This window comes from Cebus imitator, unplaced genomic scaffold (genome assembly GCF_001604975.1).
Source record: "Cebus imitator isolate Cc_AM_T3 unplaced genomic scaffold, Cebus_imitator-1.0 Scaffold126, whole genome shotgun sequence".
NCBI classification, from domain to species: domain Eukaryota; kingdom Metazoa; phylum Chordata; class Mammalia; order Primates; family Cebidae; genus Cebus; species Cebus imitator.
In genome coordinates, this window is record NW_016107441.1 from 1,644,470 (window position 1) to 1,665,184 (window position 20,715).

The 20,715-nt window shown below is 37.2% G+C and overlaps 1 long non-coding RNA gene across 1 annotated transcript in view; it reads right to left on the reverse strand.

Annotated features, from left to right (window-relative positions):
• Positions 1-443: 443 nt before the first annotated feature.
• LOC119472987 overlaps positions 444-20,715 on the reverse strand; it is a 79,385-nt gene continuing 59,113 nt past the window's right edge. Inside the window, exons 3-4 of the long non-coding RNA XR_005202156.1 lie at positions 5,154-5,275; positions 444-2,229 (exon numbers count right to left, since the gene is read on the reverse strand). This is a non-coding gene — a long non-coding RNA (uncharacterized LOC119472987). The remainder of the gene's footprint in view (positions 2,230-5,153; positions 5,276-20,715) is intronic.

The window sequence follows — 20,715 nt, forward strand, 5'->3', positions numbered from 1 at the left end:
TTGGAAGATAAAATGTAAATATACCATTTACAATAGCATAAACAGACCATATATATTTAACAAATTTTAATTATGGATACATAATAGTTATGCATATTTTTGGGTTACATGTGATATTTTGATACAAGCATACAATGTATAATGATTAAATTAGGGTAGCCATAACCTCAAGCATTTATCATTTCTTTGTGTTAGGAACATTTCAATTCCACCCTTTCAGTTATTTTGAAATATACCATAAATTGCTGTTAACTATAGTTGCCCTATTGTACCACTGAATACTAGATCTTATTCCTTCTAACTGTATTTTTAGTACCCATTAACCATTCTATCTTTATGCCCCCCCCCACACTGCCCAAAGAGATATAGAAACTCTCTACTAAACATTCTAACATATTCCTCAGAGATTTAAAGAAGACCTAAGTTTCTGAAGATAACATGTTAATGAAGTGGCAGATTTGATATTGTTGGTTTAGACCTAATTATGCACTAAATGAAATTTGCACTTTTTGTTGAAATAGACTTTATTCTACAATTTATATGAAAATACAAGAAATATAGAATTTCCAAAGCCATCTTGAAAAAGAACAAATTCAATTGAGTTATATTACTTGTTATGAAGACCTGCAGCAAGCCATAATAATCAAGAGGCAGTATTGTTTCAGCATAAGGATATACAAGCTGGCCAATGGGACAAAGCAGAGCTCAGAAATAAATCCATACATGTATAGTGAGTTAATTTCAACGAAAGCTCAAAGGCACTTCAATGGAAAGTCTTTGAACAAACAGTGCTGGGATAAATGGATATACATGGAAATATAATGAATATTAGCCACAATTCACAATATTCACAAAATTAATGTAGATAAATTATAAACCCAATTATAAAAGCTAAAGTTGTAAAGATTTTGTGAAGAAAAAAACACAGAAGGCTATTATGATCTTAGGTTAGGCAAAATTTTATAGAGATGAAATAATAAACACTGCAAAAAACCAATAAATTGGATTTCACCAAAATAAAACAAATTCTCTGCTTATCAAAAGAAAATTAAAAGTTTAGCTACAATGTGGGAAAAATATTTGCATGTATATTCTATTATTAACTTGACCCAGAATAAGAACAAATGATTCATAAAAAGATACTGTTTTTATTTTATTATTATTATTTTTTACAACTGAAAGTAAGTTTTGGACATTTCAAAAAAAATGGTGAATTGCACATGAAAACTTGCCTCATATCATTAGTCATCAGAGAAATGTAAACTAAAATAAAAATAAAATATTGCACCACTTTGTTGCAGCAACAACAAATGTTGGTGAGGATGTGGAGTAAGTGGACCTCCCAGATTTTATTCAGGGGAATTAGGTAATAGAACAGCCAGTTTGGAAAATGCCTTGATAATTTTCATGAAGTTAACCATATACCTCTGCCATGACTCAGAAATTCCATCCCTAAGTATTTACCTACGAGAAATGAAAATGTTCCTACAAGACTGGAGCATGTTTATAGCAGCTTTACTGATAGCCAAAGGCTTTGCTAACAATATCCAATGTCAAGAGTACAATGGGTACATAAATTGTGGTATATTCATATAATGGAATACTCCTCAGCTACATCAAAGTAACAAATTACTAATAACATGGAACCATATGAATGGATTTTTTTAAAAAAATGATACTGCACAAACTAGCAAGAAACGAATGAGAAAGCACTATATGATGTCCTAAGATGTGAAGGTCTAGTGCATGGTGATAGAAATCAGAACCATTGTTGTTGCCTGTGGTGAGTGAATTGACTAGAAGGGGACATGAGGTAATTTTCTAGGTGATAAAAACATTCTTCATTTTGATAGTAGTGTTGTTTACATAGATGTATATAGTTGCTAAACTCATTGTACACTGAAGATCTATGCATTTAACTTTTTGTAAATTTTGCTTGAAATAAAAAAATCTAAATTCATCCTGGGAAATTTATTAGCTTGTATACTTGACAGTTGATTTACTTGCCTGCATATTGGGGTCTTTATTTCTTTAATGGATTATTACTGGATTTAAAGAGAAATATAAAGTGTTTAGTTATTTCTGGCACATTATAGGTATAGAAGGTATAGCATACTTCCAACTTGCCAAATATTTGCTGTAATCAAATAAGAATCTTGATGACTTTTGCACATTTTCATTTCATTACTTCCTCTTTGCATTTGTTTCTGGACATCTTGTAGCTTGAACCTATGAAGCTAATCATTAAAAATTAAGAGTTGCTTATGCCATCGCATGCTACTACAATCTTAAATTCTTTTATTTCTTTCAGCTTTTGTTCTTCATATTGCTTCTTATGCCTAGCTGTATGTTAGAATCAGCTGGTAACATTTTAAAAGTACACTGTTGTGTTCTCATGGCAGAGATATTCATCTAATTGATCTGGTGTGAGGAGCAGCCATTAGTATTTTTAAAAAGCTGTGCAGGCATTTCAATCTGGAGTCAGAGTTAAAAACCACTGGACCAGGTGATGTTTAATGATCTTTTCAGCTCAAATGGCAAATCTACAAGCTAAAAATATTCAACGGAAGTGTTTGGTTAAGCTACATTTTAAAACTGTTGTTGTATTGATGTTGTTGAATTACAAAGTGCTTAAGCAGAGCACAGAGGTTCCAACTAAACGCCAACACTATCCTTTCTATTGCTTCATATCCATCCCTTGTACTTATTTACTTTATTTTGAAGGCATTAAATTATCCTGTTTGTGATTTTTGGTTCTAAATACGTTCAATTCAGCAGCACCTATAAGGAAAGAGATCCCCCCTACCCCTTTTTAACCATTGTGATTTATTGTCATATTCTGTGAATGAAAGTTCGGATCTTAGTCATCTGGAAAGACATACAGGACTGTGGAACTAAATTTTGAATACAATCTCTCATCCTGCTTTGTTCAGTTGCAGTAAGTTGGCTACAAAATTGCCCTACACAGCTATTGTATCTACTGCTGTATCAGCAAAGTATAAGGAATCTGATATAAAACCTTCTGAAAATGCAGACAGTTTTCTTTTTTAAAGTCTGGGAGTTAAGAAACAGATGAAAGAACAGCTTCACTCTTTGCTTTCCATATATAATAAGATATTCAACTGGAGTCAGGGTGGTGAGGTCACTAACTGCATTACAAATAGCCGGATCAGGTAGGCTAAATCTTATGAGAATAATAACTTAGTAGAATACATATAGATGGAAAAGAAGGGGATACAGGGATTGGTCCTGAAACCTCTTTCAGTTCAAAGGAGCTGGACTAATGCATTGTTTCCATGATAAATGATTTGCTATTGTCCAATCTTCCAAATGGCTGGCAGTATAATCTATAGCCCAAAAGTCTGTATGTATTGGAAATTTTTTGTTCCTTTGTAGGGAAAAATTTAAAAAGTAAATCCCATGACAATTGAAGTAGATGATATCTCACCTTAGCCACCTTGATCCATCCAGACATGTGACATACTTCCCTCCTTAATTTTTATCAAAATTTCTATGGCATTTTATACAAAAACCTAACCCAAGTTACTTCTTAAGACTTAGCAAATAAGCACATGGAATCTCCCACAATAGTGCCTAATAAAGAAGAAAAGATAACTTAGACAGTATATAACTGAGTTGGTTAAATGCATGATTTTTGAAAGTTCCTTATGACCACCTAACATTAGGCATGTTGCGGGGAGATTTATATACTTGCCTCTTTTTGAATAGTTCTGATATTAATCACTACTTCACAAGCATTGATTTTCATTTTTGGACAAGTTTTAGAACTTTCTACTATCAGTTGTATACTGTTCTCCAAACCCACACACACAAAAATGTCTTATTCTTCTTCAATGTGACAATTTTAAATGTTAGGTAAAACACAACTGTCTTTAATTTTCTTTTGTTGGAATAAATATTCTCAGGTTCTTCAGTCATCTACCACATGCCATTTTTTTTTTTTTGCCCCATCATCGTGCTGGTCACCCTTCAAGTTCTAATTCCCCAAAAGACCTCCTGAAGTTCTTTTTTGGAATTTAGGACTGTCTTTCAGTGTGTGATTTGACAGCCAAATGTGTGGAGAGAGATTTCTATCTACTTGTTTCTGGACAAAACTTTTATTACCCCCTTATACCCTGCTTGAAGCAGAGCAAGGAAAAAATAAATAAATGCCTGTTGTATTTAACACAGTCTTAAATTGTATTAGCATCCCCCCACCCCCACTTTGGCAGCCTCATTTTTCCTTTTCAGTTAACTCAATCTCCACAGCTGGTTAATTCTGTCACTTGAGTGTATAATTCAAATGAAGCCAGGCTGAGGGCCAAGCCCTTTCATGGACACAGCCTACAGCCCTTTTCCCTGCCAGTCACCTGCCCACAGACCCTTGGTCATGAGAGAGACTGACAAACACTTTGTTCTTCCCATTCCCTAAATGGCAAATTTTAAGCCAGAGAAAAAATAAGCTGGGTATTAGAGCTTGGGGTAATTGTTCCGGATCTTCTCAGAATGGCTCGGTGACTTTTCATAAGTTCTCTAGCAGGACTGCTAGAAGATGTTGTAAAAATTAAATTGATATAGAGCACTCTTCTTACCGCATCCATTGTTCAGTATGAAGCATCATATTCTTTTTGGAAGGTGCACACATTATTTTGTTAGTGGTCTGATAGAGCAGCTAAATATATTGAGCTTTGTTCAAGTGGTGAAATTTCAACTGTCCTTTTATTTTCTTCTCTATTGAATTCTGAGTATGGAAAATCACTTTCTTTACTGTCACAATTTCTGAACGTTTATTTAAATCCCCACTGTATCATAAGCACATCAAGGAGCTTTATTGTATCCACAGTGGAGGTAAAAGAGAGTATGTCTGGAATATAAAAAATCCTTTAGGATGTCTCTTATTAATAGTATCACCCTACCCTATGGTTAAGGTCCATGGAAAATAACAGCCCAATAAAGGACTACAGATGCCACAGATCCCATAAGAATAAAAGTTTGGGGCCTAGTGACGTGGCTCATGCCTGTAATCCCAGCACTTTGGGAGGCTGAGGTGGGCAGATCACCTGAGGTTGGGAGTTTGAGACCAGCCTTGCCAACATGATCAAACCCGGTCTCTACTAAAAATATAGAAATTAGCTGGGTATGGTGGTCCACACCTGTAATCCTAGCTATTTTGGAGGCTGAGACAGGAGAATCACCTGAGCCCAGGAGGTGGAGTTTGCAGTGAGCCGACATCATGCCCTTGCAGTCCAGCCTGGGCAACAGAGAGAGACTCCATCTCAAAAAACAAAAAGAATAAAAGTTTAGGTCACTCTAGCAAATAAAAAAACAGTGAAGTACTTGCTAAAGACAAAGAAAATATAAAATAATAGAACAAGGTAATTTTTTTTTTTTTGAGACAGAGTCTCACTTTGTAACCTAGGCTGGAGTGCAATGGCACAATCTCGGCTCACTGCAACCTTGCATCCTGGGTTCAAGCAGTTCTCCTGCCTTAGCTCCCAAGTAGCTGGGATTACAGGTGCCTGCTACCACACCTGGCTAATTTTTGTATTTTTAGTACAGACGGGGTTTCACTACGTTGGCCAGGCTGGTCTCAAACTCTTGACCTCAGATGATCTGCCAGCCTCAGCCTCCCAAAGTGCTTGGGATTACAAGCAGAAAAAGGTAATTATTAATACCAACTATGATCATATGACCAGTTACAGAAATGAAGACTATAATTGTTATATTTGCTCATTTTGTTAAAAATGTTTGTGTTTATATATACCTGTATTAAGCAAATATCTTTCTTTCTTATTCCCATGAAATGTAACATAAAATTTATTGACAATGTTAGCACTTAAGTGTTAGTCTTATGTAATAATATTTAAGTATTTGTGCATTTTTGCTTGTATAAAGAATAATTATGTTAGGCAGAATTATGACCTTATAATTAAGTATAATTTAAAAATATATATGGGTGCCAAGTTGACAAATAGTTGACTTTGTGATGGTTAATATGGGGTGTCAACTTGGCTGTATTGAGGGATGCCTAGATGACTAGTGAAGTCCTGTTTCTGGGTGTGGCTGTGAGTGTGTTGCCAGAGGAGGTTGACATTTGAGTCTGCAGACTTAAGAGAGGAAGACCCTCCCTCAACGCGGGTAGGCACCATCCAATCATCTGCCAGCACGGCCAGAACAAAGCAGAGGGAAGAAGGGGCATAAGCAGCTTTCTGAGTCTTCGGGCTCTCTCTCTCTTTCCTTTGTAAAAGGAAAATAAATCTTGGAGTCTCAAAATCACTAAGCCAAAGGGAAAAGTCAAGCTGGGGATTGCTGAGGGCAAACCTGCCTCCCATTCTATTCCTAAAAAAAATAACTACTAAGATGAAAAGCTACATACCTCCCTGACAAGGAATTTCCTTGTGGACAAGGGACAGACAGAACTCAAAGTCATCCATCTGCTCACTGAGATAAATGCATATCTATCTGATCAGAAATGCAAAAGAATGCAACAGTTTGTCTCGTATCTACTCTATGACCTGGACGCCCCCTCCCTGCTTCAAGTTGTCCCACCTTTCTGGACTTAACAATGTGCATCTTACACTTACTGACTGATGTCTTATGTCTCCCTAAAATGTATAAAACCAAGCTGTGCCTGACCATCTTGGGCATATGTCATCAGGACCTCCTGAGGCTGTGTCAGGGGTGCACAGTCCTTAAAAGAAACTTCCTAAATTGACTGAGACCTATCTCAGATATTTGAAGTTCATACCTTGCTGGATGCCTTGCTTCCTCTCCTACTGCCCTTGGACATTAGGATCCAGGCTCTTTGGCCTTAGGATTCCAGAACTTGAACCAGTGGTCCCCTGGGGGACTCTCAGGCTTTCAGCCTTAGACTGAGGGCTGCACTGTCAGCTTTCCTGATTTTGAGGAGTTTTTGTCTTGAACTAAACCATATTACCAGCTTCTCTCTTTCCTCAGTTTGCAGAGGGCCTATTGTGAGACTTGTCTGTAATCATGGGAGTCAATTCTCCCTTTTAAATGTCTACACACACACACACACACACACACACACACACACACACACACCCCTTATTGATTCTGTCCCTCTGGAGATCTCAAGCAGAGTGGAGTTAGAAAAACAAAAACATTTCAGTTGTGAAATTCTAAACTAGAGGATAATGACCTAAAACCTGACGATGCTAAACCACTCAGGGTTATGGTAAGATGTTCTCAAACGTGAGTCCAAAATCCATTACAATGTTGCCAAGGTAATGAAGCTGTCGCTGATTCCTTCACTTCTCGCCTGTGGTATTTGGGCAAGCTCACACATATATTTAGTAGTTGCTCATCCTCTGGAACTCGGGTCAGTGTTGCAAATACTCACTACGCATGTCTTCATTCACCTTCTTACCTGTGGCCCACTTCAGCCATCGAGTATAGCAGTCCTTCTTGTGAAGCCCAAACATAGCCCAAAGTACTTTTCCATAGAGGACCACAGAAAGTCACTACTAGTCTGTGGCTAGCATAAGAATAAAATCTCATTTTAGCATAATATTTAGAGCTAGACCATCTGGGTTCAAAATCCACTTCCTCAAATAAGATTTAATTTCTCAGTGTCTCAGTTTCCTCATATGCAAGATGAAAATAATAATAATACCTACTTCATAGAGTTCTCAGGATTAAATGAGAGAATGCAAAAATCTTAGAACAGTGTCTATACATAATTAGTTCTTACTATATGGTAGTTTGCAAGTCAATCTAATTGCCCCTTTCTTTATGTAGTACTACCTTCAGCTATGTAATTAAAAGCTTCTTTAATATGATAGCTGGATATAAGCCTTAGCAGTGATATACTTCATAGTAAGAGCTGTTCAAGTGTGTGTCTGTATGGCTGTGTCCAGGTTGATACCTATGTGCATTTAGGGAAATAAATCTAGAAGGACTGCAATATATGTTTTTATATCTTGCTCTTTCATTTAGCATTTGAATAGGGTCATTTGGTAAACATGAACACTGAAATATCCTTTCCAAAATGGGAACCAATCTGGATAATGATAATACTTAGCCATTAACCTGAAAGTCTTCCATTTGTAATTCTATTTACAGAATTTCAGAAAAAAACTACCAATAGCTTTAGGAAGCAGGAGTCGGTCATGCTCTTTCTGTTGGCATTTGGTCAGGTCTTTCTGATTCACTATTTCTTGGTGACACAGCCTTTGTCTGTGTGTCTGTCTTTAAAGTATTTGTGGGCTCTTGTCTTAGACAGCTTTGCTGAGATGCCATTGTTACTCTTGTTGATATCAGAAAATATGCAGAGGTGAAAGAGTGTGAGTGTGTTGCATGATTTATGGGCACATATTTATGTGTAGGTGTGGATACACGAGTTGTATATATCGAGTTAAGGAAAATGAGCTTATTGTGTATATATGGGATGTATGGGTGAAGGAAATGTATAGCTATGTATCTCCGTGTATATAAGTTTGCATGTGTGCACCTGTGACAGCATAAAGAACCTCTCTTCAAGTTGATATATATTTTTTTAAACTTGGCCTGTTCAAGGTTATCCTGTGGTTTCTTTTTCCCTTTGCCACCTCCTTTTTCTACTCCTTCTCAATCAGTTTTCTTTTCTCATCTCCACAAGTTCACTCTCTTATATTGTGCTAAGACTCAACAGTTTACACCTTACCATCTTTCTCCTAGAGCTAAAGTACCATGTATTTACCCACCGAGGCTTCACAGAATGACTCCACCTAGTTTCTCAGTGGTTCCATGTAAGATAGCTCATGTTCACCCAAAACATGTATCACTTCTGGCTTTCTTGGGTCAAATATGCCTGAAACCTTGACTTTCAACTCTTCTCTGCTGCTCCTTTGCAGAGCATTTGTTGTCTCCCAGCTCCGGCTAAACAGGGCAGATATAATTATTCCCCTTTTAATGGTAAGGGTTTAGAGGGCTATGAAAGGGTGAGAAATAGACTGTGGGGTTCTTCTATAGAAGGTTGGTAGGGAAGAACTCTGCAGATCAGACATGTGGAAGGGGCTTATCAATAAAATACTCCCAGAATATCCTTTTACATTCTATCCTTTTTCTAACCCCCAATATTGTTGAATTATTAACCAGTACAGGCCTTAGTAGTGATCTGTCATTTGATTGACTATTATTACAGGGCATGAGTGAGATCTGTATCTCTTTTTTAATTTTTAATTTTTTGTGGTACATGATAGGTGTATATATTTATGAGACATTTTGATACAGGCATGCAGTGTGTAATAATTGCATCAGAGTATTTGGGGTATCCACCCCCTTAAGCATTTATCCTTTGTGTTATAAACATTCCAATTATGCTCTTTTAGTTATTTTAAAATATACAATTATTATTAACTATAGTCATTCTGTTGTGCCATTAAATACTAGATCTTATCCATTCTATTTTTTGTACCCATTAACCATCTCCACTTCCTCTCTCTCACTCCCACTACCCTTCCTAGGATCATAACCATCATTCTACTCTCTATCGTCATGAGTTCACTTGTTTTAATTTTTAGTTCACACAAACAAATGAGAACATGTGAAGTTTCTCTTTTTGTGTCTGGCTTATTTCGATCAACACAATGACCTTCAGTTCCACCCATGTCATTATAAATGACAGAATCTCATTCTTTCTTACGGCTGAATAATACTCTGTTGTCTATATGTACCACATTTTCTTTATCCCCTTGTCTGTTGATGAATGCTTAGATTGTTTCCAAATCTTAGCTATTGTGCACAGTGCTGCATAGCATGGGAATGCAGATATCTTTCCAATGTACTAATTTCCTTTCTTTTGAGTATATATACCCAGCAGAGGGATTACTGGACCACAGGGTGGCTGTATTTTTAGTTTTTTGAGGAACCTCCAAACTGTTCTTCATAGTGGTTGTACTAATTTACAATCCTACTAACAGTGTACTAGGTTCTCTCTTTTCCACATCCTTCACCAGCATTTGTTATTGCCTGTCTTTTGGATAAAAGCCATTTTAACTGGGGCACGATGACATCTCACTGTACTTTTGATTCACATTTCTCTGATGACATCAATGGTATTCGGCACCTTTTCATATACCTGTTGGCCATTTGTATGTCTCTTCTTTTGAGAAATGTCTATTCAGTTTTTTTTTTTTTGCACATTTTAAAATCAGATTATTAGATTTTTTTTTTTCTATATAATTGTCCAAGCTCCTTATATATTCTGGTGATTAATCGTTTTTTAGATTAGATATCCTTTCCTTTTGGAGTGGCACTGGTAGTGAATTAAGTTACAGATAAAGGAGTCGTCTTTGCTTCATTTTTAGTACCCACGTTGCCAACCTACCCTGGTAAAATAAATCATATATTAATAATCGTGGCAGGTCATGAACAAAATCTGTCAGTGTCACTAAATATTCATGCATCCTGCAGCCCTTATGTTCTGTTTACAGTTCTAGTAATTAAGTATCTCAGAGCTTAGAGAAATAACTGAGTTTAATAATGATAATAATTATAAATATGAAATTTAAAAGGTAGCATTTACATAATGCAAATAAGGTAATTAACTACAAACCTAGAGAGGGGTAGAGACCTTGCCTATTGGTGAACTCTAAGCCCACCACATTCGCGTTAGGTAAGCTTTGCCTTTTTTCTTGCAATCATGTTGACCTTCCAGGTATCCATGGAAAGAAGACCACACCTTGGGGATTTAGAGAGTGTAAGCGTAAATATGGTAACTGTACATCTGACTCACAGGGTGACTTAAGTATACGGCTAGTGCCTGGTATATGCGAAGCCCTTTGAATTTCACAATTTGTTTCTTATACATGATCTTCTGTAAGACTTATAACCACACAAGGGAAGGGAGGTCAGATTTTACTTTTGAGGAAATAAAGTTACACAAGCAAATGAATATCTTTGGAAACATCTCAGCTCACAAACAGTCCCCTTGCAATGAGAACTAATCCACCATCTATTGGGCCACAGAAGTGGACCTCAGGCATGATATCTAAAATTCATATATACTCGGTTCATATTTTTTGGTGGGGGGGCATTAGCTAGGCCCATCATACCTTCAGCTAGGAATTAGACATGGAAATGAGAATCAGGAATCAATCATTCCTTGTGGCTGGACCTATACCATGAAAACTTGGGTTATCTTTTCTTCCACCAAGCAGACTGGGAGGTAAGGAAAAAAAGCTGACTGGCAGAGAGAGAGAAGAAAGGGAAGCAGCTTTCTTTCCCTTGTAGTAGCTTTCTACATCCCCTATCTAGTCCCTTTGGGACCCTGTTGGTAACTTTAGAGTGTTTTAATGTTATTAGAGTCTTGATTAAGGCAAACATTTTGCCTAAGTCAAAAAAATGATTAGCACAGAGTGAGAGGGAACTCAGGTTTTCTAACCACTAGCCTATAGTTCTTTCTTTAACACTGCAGCTGCCTCTTATATGCCCCAGGCCTTATTCCTCTATTCAGGACTTATCCTCCCTGTCATGAAGTTGGAGCCACTGTAGGGTTCTCAGATCTTAGAGTTTGGCTTCTAGCATGTACAGATGTACTCTATCAGGATGCTCCTTGATTCATTAAAATGCTATAAGAAGGAAACACAGCCAGCTGCCATTCTCTTTGCTTATCATCTTTTCTGGTGTCAGTCACACCTCATTGCATTTGGCAACACTCCTGACGTGAGTGACATTAGCCAGAGCACAAATCAGGTAGCATCTGCTGAGGAGCAGAAAAAAAAATCACAAACACATTTATAAAAGGGAAAACAAAATCAGGGTGACATTCAAGTTGTCTTTTTGATAGTCTCTGTTTCTACATTCGTATTTAGAATACACGGCTCCATTTTGTGGTGTTCTAATTTACCTGTTTTTGAAGCCTGTTCCTAACCTTTGTCTCAGAGGAGACTCTATCAGGATGACATTGAATAAATATAGTAGAACAGAAGTCATAACTAGGGCAATCATGTGGGCCAATTTGCCCAAGATGATTCCAGTTTATGGTATTGTCCTAACATAATTTTTAGCAGGCCCTTTTCCCCTTTCAAATATGTCCTGATGTGGATGATAAATAATTTGATCACCTTGGTAACAGGCTCTATTTGATAAACCATCCACAAGTGATACTTAGCATCTACTGTGCATGACCAAAGGTGGGGTGTGTGTGTGTATGTGTGTGTGTGTAAGTAATCATGTCACCAACATCTCTTCCTTTAATGAGCTTCCAATTTAGGGTTACAACAATAGCAAAATAGAAGTGTAACTCTAGGAGTCACCTCAACAGTGGGACCCAGAGAATATAAGCTAATTGGTTATCAGTTTCCTATTCTTGAAATGTATGCATGCCAAGGCAGGGTATGCATGGGTCTAGGACAGACAAGTTGGGTTCATAACACTTCCATTTCCTAGTGCTGTGACTATGAGAAGGTTAACTGGTTTTCTCAAGCTGCTAATTTCACAAGTATACATACATATGGATGATAACAGTGTATCTTCCTTCTTGTTGGAGTGCTATGAGGATTAAGTACTACGATGTTTGATTGGTAATTAACATAGTGCCTTGTGGAAACTAAGAGTTCAATAAATGAGACCTACAGTAGGATCCATAGCAACAAGTCTTTCTTGGATTAAAACTCCTTAGAATCAGCCTTTCTATCTTTCAAACTCTGTGACATATTAGGTAAGGCTAATCATAGAAATCCCATGGTTGGAAGGGCCTGTGCTATTTTTCATCTCAAACTCCCTACCACTCAGTGGTGGATGGTTAGTAGGTAAACAACATTCCTCAGAATCATTCATCACATTTCTTCTCGACATTTTCAAATAGAGTTGTGACAGCAAGGCAAACTGTGTGCTGTGGGCTAAAAAGAACAGATGGTGTCAGAAGAATCTAGCATGTGATAGAAAAACATGGTATGTTTCCATCTAGCATAGGGAGGGGCAGGAACAGTGTGTACTGAATAACTCCTCCTTCCAGGTGGTGGGGTGGGAAAAGAACAAGACTTGGTGAGGTACCAACAGCAAACTCTTTTGTGGACAAGGTCTAGCTGGACTGTAACTTCTCTGGGATTTCTTCCCGGGGTCTAGAAAGAGGATAAATTTTGTTAAATGCCGTTTGAATACATTTCTTGCAAGTATACAAGGAACACTTTCCATGACTTGATTGAACAAAGGCGAAAACACATAGACTCATTTAAAAAAATCATAAAGCCAAATATTTACTCAAATTACTATTACCTATTATAATCATAGAAATTAATGGCTAACATTTATTGAGCTACATGCCAGATCTGAGCTCAAAGCTTTGTAAATGTTATCTTACTTCATGTCTACAACTGCACCGTGACATGAGTGATGGGATTATCCCAATTTTGCCTTTATGGAAACTGGCGGGTGAAAGAGGCCTAGGGGTAGCCTAGCCATTAGGAAGGGAGGCCTTTAACCTAGGTTAGTTGGACTCATATATACAATGATTTGTGCACTTGACCATTATACTGTGGTTAACTTGTCAGAAAAATAATCTATTGCAGAACTTGGTAAGCAAAATGTCTTTGGTTATCACTGTGTTTCAGAATGAAGTAATATTAAATAAGAGGAAGGAAAATTAAAATATCGAGGGCTAGAGGACATTTCTGGTTTGGCCGAAACTGCTTCCTGTTCCCCTTATGAATTACAGGGCATCTGGCCTTCCAGTTGGGTGCTTAGTCTTATTTCACAAGGAAGATCAATTTATTTTTCTTCAGGAAAACATTATGAGATTTTAGTGGTATTAAATGCCAGAAAGGTCTTCCTGCTTTTGAATCTAAGATGATCTAAGTAGAACACAGGAAGTAGGAATTGGAACACAGATCTTTTTGCAATATTTGGTAACTTACCAGTTTCATATTTGCTTTCTCTTTAGTTTTATTTTCTAATTATATAAATATTTATGATACAACTCTTATATTCCAGGCTCTGCACAAACCTATAAATGACACAAAAGTGAGAAAAATAGACACATTGCCTATCCTTACTAAACATATTATCTTGCTTTTTTCTAATAAAACAAAAAAGATTATGAAATTTTGCCACATTCAATAGTTGAATGTTTAATTGTATTTTATTAATCATGTCTATTTAAAATTTAATTGCTTGAATATCCCTCTAAATACATTCATATGCTATTTTAGAATAAAGCAGAGAAATCAGTAATGCAGCATTTAGTAACTGATTGCCTTGATTCAGAAAGATAAGAGGGTCACAGCTTTACTGAGTGACCTAGAATAAGGTGTTACATTTTTCCAAGTTTATTTACTAATTTAGAAAATGACCCTCTGGCCTCCCTTCTCTACAGGAAAACTACAAATATATAGTCATTTCCCATGTGAAAATGCATCTGTTCCAGAGTTGAAAAGCACCTGGAGTCAGACGTCTGTGAAAATCTGGATTTAGAGGAATAAGCTGTGTCTCATTTTCCCTGTCTACCTTTAGGTGATTCACCTCATTTTCTATTAAGTAAGAATGTCATTCCATTTTCTACTGACCTTGATGATGGCCCAATGTTAAGATCTAAGGAGATGGGTGTGAATATTTTCTATGAATTTGAGGGTTTCTAGCTGAACAAAGCTTAAATCTGAGCTTCCTAGGTGAGAGATATGAAATTATTTCAGACTGTGTGGTTGTACGCCTGGCAATATTACAGGATTTCTTTGTGGGTTGTAGGGGCCAACAAGATGATGATGCAAGTTATTTTCTAAATTTTGATTCCACAGTAACAAAAATACTTACTCTAATGTAATTTCTCATGACTGGGCAAGTGGAAATGTATATACAGATATCTATCAATGCAGCTAATAGTTCATGCAATAAAATGAGTTTGGCCTCAAACTTCTGTCCCTCCTATTTCAGGAGAGGTGTCCATGGCTTCTGGTACCAAGTCCCCAAACCTGCTTCCAGATTACCATATATGCTCAGCAGGGAGTTGCTCCCTTGTCAACAATGAGCATTAGTACAGCAGTTGGACAGGAAGGAAAAGCCTTGGTCTATTAGGAAGCCTGCAGAGCTTGGTTGCTAGGCAACCCAGTCTGGAGGCAGCAACCAGTGTGCACCAGGAGGAAATCTAGGGAGGTGGGTCTAGAAAACAGAGAAAAGCAATTCTTTTCTCAGAATCAGCTGAGGAAGAAAAAAGAAAAGTCAATTGTACTGCCTGCCATGCATGTAAAGAAGTGGTCTATATGTTTATTTATGCAGTGCATTTTAGTATCAAAGTGTTAGGTGCCAACATTCTCACAGATAATGATATATTATCATCTGGAAAACTATGTGACCTTGAGTAGGTGACTTGCTCCAGGCTTGGTTTCTCTGACGGTAGTAAAAAGCCAAAGATGCCTACTTCTGCCTACTACTTCTCATGCCTACCACTGCCACCATTGCCCCTGTGCATAACCCTTAAATCAGAGAAACACTGAACCTGATCTTTTATATACTGTATGTGCATGAAAGGATGGAAAGAAAAGAATATATTACTAAAAACACTATAGCAAGTGGTCTTTGATGTTCCTTAAGCCCAGTGTTCTAAATAAAGACTATTTACCTCTCCTAAACACAACTAAATAGTTATGCAGGGAAGAATATGCCAAAATACAGATATGAAGGAAGTTATTGTTTCTATGGCCTAGCTTCTGCTAGCTCCTCTATCCCAAAATATGTTTTCAGTAGATTTGAAAGACACAGATTAGATACTTTTGGAGTAGAGAGATAAGGCAAGGACTACTCCTGAGCTAATAAGGTGGGTTAACATATCAGATATCCAGGCATTAACAGCTTAAGCCTGACTGAATTTGAGTGGAAAGGAATGAGGCACATCCCAATGAAGTTAGCTGTAAAAGGACATTCAGACTTGAATACTGAGCTCAGTACATGCAGGCCGGTGAGGACTAAAACATCATAGGGAGAAAGCAATAGATTGTAAGCTTGACAGATACAGATTTAAAGCAGGGCTTCTTTGCTAGGTCACAACAATTTTAGTTGTTAACCTTGGACGTGTTTCTTTGCATAGTTGACTATCAGTGCATGGGAACCAATTAGCTTAGGGCCTGACATATTTGTAAACAATGAATAGAGGATAGTGAGCTAGTCAGTGTAGGGACTTGGGTCAGTATCCCAGCCTGAAACTGACTGGCTTGGTTTAAAAAAAAAAGAAAAAAGAAGTGCAGGGAAAGGAAGTGAACATAGAAAAGTCCAGTAATAGGTGTTGGGAGTCCAGATTTCTGTGGGAGTCTATGTCATCACCAAGCAATCAGTCCAAATGGGATCTGGATCAATAGTTAGAGTCAGTGATCCCAGCTCAGGGGATGCACAAAAAGAGCAAGCGTCTATGAAATGCCACGTTCCCAAGTACCATAGACTACTCTAGATCTCTGCTGAGGCAGGAAGACGCTTGAGCCGAGTAGCTTGAGGCACCATTGCACTCCAGCTTCAGAAACGGAGCAAGACCCTATCTTCCCCCCCAAAAATAAATAAAAAGAGAACCAAAATAATTTATTTTTGTTAACTCTTCAATATTTTGGCGTACTGAATATACAACAATTTAAAAGATCTTTACAATAACATTAACAAAATAACTAATAGAATCAAGGTAAAGGAATCTTGGTTATTGCAGATTCTTCCAGTTGCTGGTATGTTTTCAGTCAGTAAGTTGAAAAATCATTTTTACTGTATTGTATTAAGTTGTATATTTAGAAAAGGAGAATGTTACTTGGATTTTTCTTTGTTATGATAAAAGATGGCATCTGTATTTCCAAACATGAAACAGTATTTTAACATCTTCCCTGATGTAAGATTTCTCATAGTAGAATAATCACTTTTTTAGATGCATCTTTGAAATAAAGGGGAAAAATGCAGGCAAAAAATCAGCTCCAAATTCAGAACACTTCCTGTCTGAAATTTATAATTTTCAGGTATCACCTTTCTTTGAGTTCTTTCAGTGACTTTTGTATTCTTGGATCTGAGATTTTAACTCTGGGTATTTTGCTTTCCAGTAGACCACATTTGCAGATTGTTTTCTATTGAATAGGCCTTGCTCTAAACAAGGTGTGTCATATTCCTTTCTGAGCTCCCATTTCCTCATCAATAACAATAAAAATTGGGCTAGGTGATCTTTGAATCTGCTTCAGCTCCAGTATTTTATATATTTTTCTAATACTTAAGAGTCTTGGAACTTTCCACTCATTTACCAGATACATTTTATTGAGTGCCTACTAGGTGCCAGACACTCTCATAGGCACTGAAGATACACACAAAGTTAAAAAAGCTGGCAAAACTTTTGTTTCCATGGATCTTATGGTAGCAGGAGATGGGTTGATAACCAGGTAACAGGACTGCCTGATTATTTCAGATGGTAATAAACACTATGAAGGACTTCAGAAAAAGAAATTTCTTAGTTATCAATTTCAAAGTAAAACTATTAAAAATTACTTTTTTAAAGCAAAAATGATTTATTTTCATGATTTTGTGGAATGACTGGACTCAACTGAGTGGTTCTCCTCTTCCATATGCTGTAATTGGAGTTCTTCATGCATCTGCATTCACCTGCGAACTCAGCTGGGGCTGGAACGATAAAGATGGTGTCTCATCCTCAAGGTCTCTTCACCCTGTTGTCATGCTGTGTTCCTTCTCAAGCTGCTTTCTAGCATGGCAGTGGGACACCAAAAGCACAAGCCCCAATGCACCTCAAGCATACGTGGTCATGACGGTTTTATTTACTGAGACAGAATTTTGCTCTTTGTCGCTGAGGCTATAGTGCAATGCAGCAATCTCTGCTCACTGCAATCGCCCTCTCCTGGGTTCGAGTGATTATTCTTCCTCAGCCTCCTGAGTAGCTGGAATTACAGGTGCACATCACCACATGGGTTTAATTTTTGTCATTTTTAGTAGAGATGGGGTTTCCCCATGTTGGCCAGGCCGGTCTCAAACTCCCGACTGCAGGGGATCTGCCCACCTCACCAACAACAAGGTACAATGTGTGAGTCTGGAATGGGGGAAAATAGCTGAAAAGATATTTGAGGAAAATTGAAGAAATTAAAAAACTATTAAATGGAGAAAGGTTATCCACTAGAAACAATTCACAAAACAGTAGGAACACCATGCTTTCATGTTGGTTAAAAAAACACACGTGTACATACATGGATAGAAAGAGATTGCCATGTATGTACCTATGCAACAATTCTTCATGATCTGCACATGTACTCCAGAATCTAAAGTACAATAATATATATATAACAGAATAAAAATAATAAAAGATACACAATAAAAAAAGATCTACAAAGATGTATATGAAAGTGTCCTTTTAGCAGTGATTCCTAAGTATAAAATTATGATGTTTATATTTGCTTTAAAAATAATCAGTGTTAAGGAGGCAGGAGTGAAAGCTTGAACAGATAGGAAGCTGTTGTAGGTGAGACAATCATTTTCACAGATTAATTGCACTGAAATTGGTGAGAAGTAGATATATTGGGGATATATTTTGGAGGCAGGGGGTTAAGACTTACTGATGAATTAGGGATTCTAGAAGAGGTAAAAATTAGAATGACTCCTAGGTTTGTGGCTTGAGAAACAGATGGAAGTGGTGACATTTTCTGAAATGAGGAAGACCAAGCAAGTCTGGCATGGATACCTTTCTTAGAGAAAGGTTCAGAGTTGCACGGACCCTCTGTGGTTGGATGACTTGTGAGGAGATGTCCCGTTTGAAGTTCTAAATCATCTCAGATGAGGTTCAGCGTTCTATTCAGACCAAACCTTGTCAATCGGTTTCTTAAAAATATGGCTAAGCGAGGCTGAATGAATGAAGACATGTCTTGAACAGTTCTCCTGGGATGCTAGGTAGAATGTACATAAGATAGCATGGGATACCCCTTCACTTATGTCTCTGCATTTTAGGGAGTCAGTACTCATACTTGAGATAGGTCAGAGCAAAGGAATCCAACTACTTACCACAGATGAAAATAGAACCACTGAAGAACAGAAAGAACAGTAAAGGTTACTATGCCTAGAGAGTGAAGTCACACATTTTGGAGAGAGATTTATCAACATAAATCATCACATTTTTTTTTTAGCCAACTCTCAGTTACATGAAATCTCAAATGAACACAAACTCATATGTGGTAATGGTTTTATTATGATAATTTCCCAACTTTGTAGAACTACCTGGAAGACTTCCTCTCTCTGCTAAAATTAAGCAATAAAAGTTTTATTGCAGGTGAGAAGAATTTTCTGAATTCTAAGTCAGGACTAGAATAGAGGACTTTACCCACAGAAGTAAAGGTTTCCGCCCTTTGAGACTATTTCCTAATTTATGACTTCATGTCCAAGTCTGTTAGGCAAAAATAACCAGACTCTTGAAAGGCAACTCCATCTAGTGTATTTTTTAAAACCTGGCCCATAACCAACATACCCAGATGCTTCCCAGCTGAATCAATCCAGATGGTTCTTTGAAACAGCCAAACTGAGCATTTCAGATGTGCCACAAATTTGGATATTGGCGATCTCAGACTTGTCACTAAATAGGAAATCTGAGATGCCAATTACAGAAGCTGTAGGGCCACAGGAATTAAGAGGGTAGGGGTAAAATGTCAAGTGGTGAGCAGGTGTAGTTTTTAATGGAAAAACAATTCCCCAGCCTACAATTGAGTTCAGGTATTCAACATAGTTTCTTCATTAATATTGTTCCAATTTTTATAAAAATATTGAAATTTTATACTGTCTGAAGAAAAATCTCAGAATACCTGCTTTCACTGTTCTTATTTAAGAAGTAACTTCTCAGTGGAAAGACGATAATGTATAGCACACTTGGTTGTCTTAACAGCTTGTACAAAATAGTTGGGCGTATAGTCAAAAAATTGCTTTCTTTAGCATAGCTAGACCAGTAAGGCTAAATGATAACTGTTCTAAACATTTGTTCTCAAAAAAGTCCCACATAAAGTAATTTTCTCAACTATACAATGTAGAAAATACTTATCCCCATCAGATAGACCATATTTCATTGCATAGTTATGTAATGCAGGCTTGCAGACAGCTGTCTAACTAGAACTCTTAAGACAGGCATGTCCTTCCCTTTCAGATCATCAATACATATAGCCTATTGATAATGAAGTCTTAGTGTCTTTGAAAAATCCTCCAATAAGTGAGTTTAAACATTGGAAGTCTAAGGAATGGGGTCAATAAAATATATGAGCAGAAGCCTGATAAATTTAGTAGAAATCAGATTAAGCACTGGACTCAAGTTCTAGCTGGTTTTTTCATGGTGTGAGGACCAAACAGGTTGTAAATAATCCACAGGTGCCTTCAGATGCCAAGTGAAGATGCCCAATGATGGGCCATAGGCACTCTGCTTGATCTCTTCTCTTGATAGAAGTTCTATTCCCATAGATGGAAGAACAATGCTAGAGACAAAACCACTCAGGTCACAAAAACTCCCCTGAGAAAATTATACAGAACTGAGTTCATATACTGACACTATCAATTATTAGCTCAGGACTATGGGTAGGGCTTTTCACTTCTCTACGTTTCCATTTTCTCATCTGTAAAAGGGTTGATTATGGAGATTAAATAAGATGCTTAGAAAGTATACAGTGTTTCATATCAAATAAGTCTCATTAATGTTAGCTGTTTTTTTATTATAGTCGAAATAAAGAGCATAGATAAACCAAAAAATAAATCACATGGTGGCTCACACCTGTAATCTCAGCACTTTGG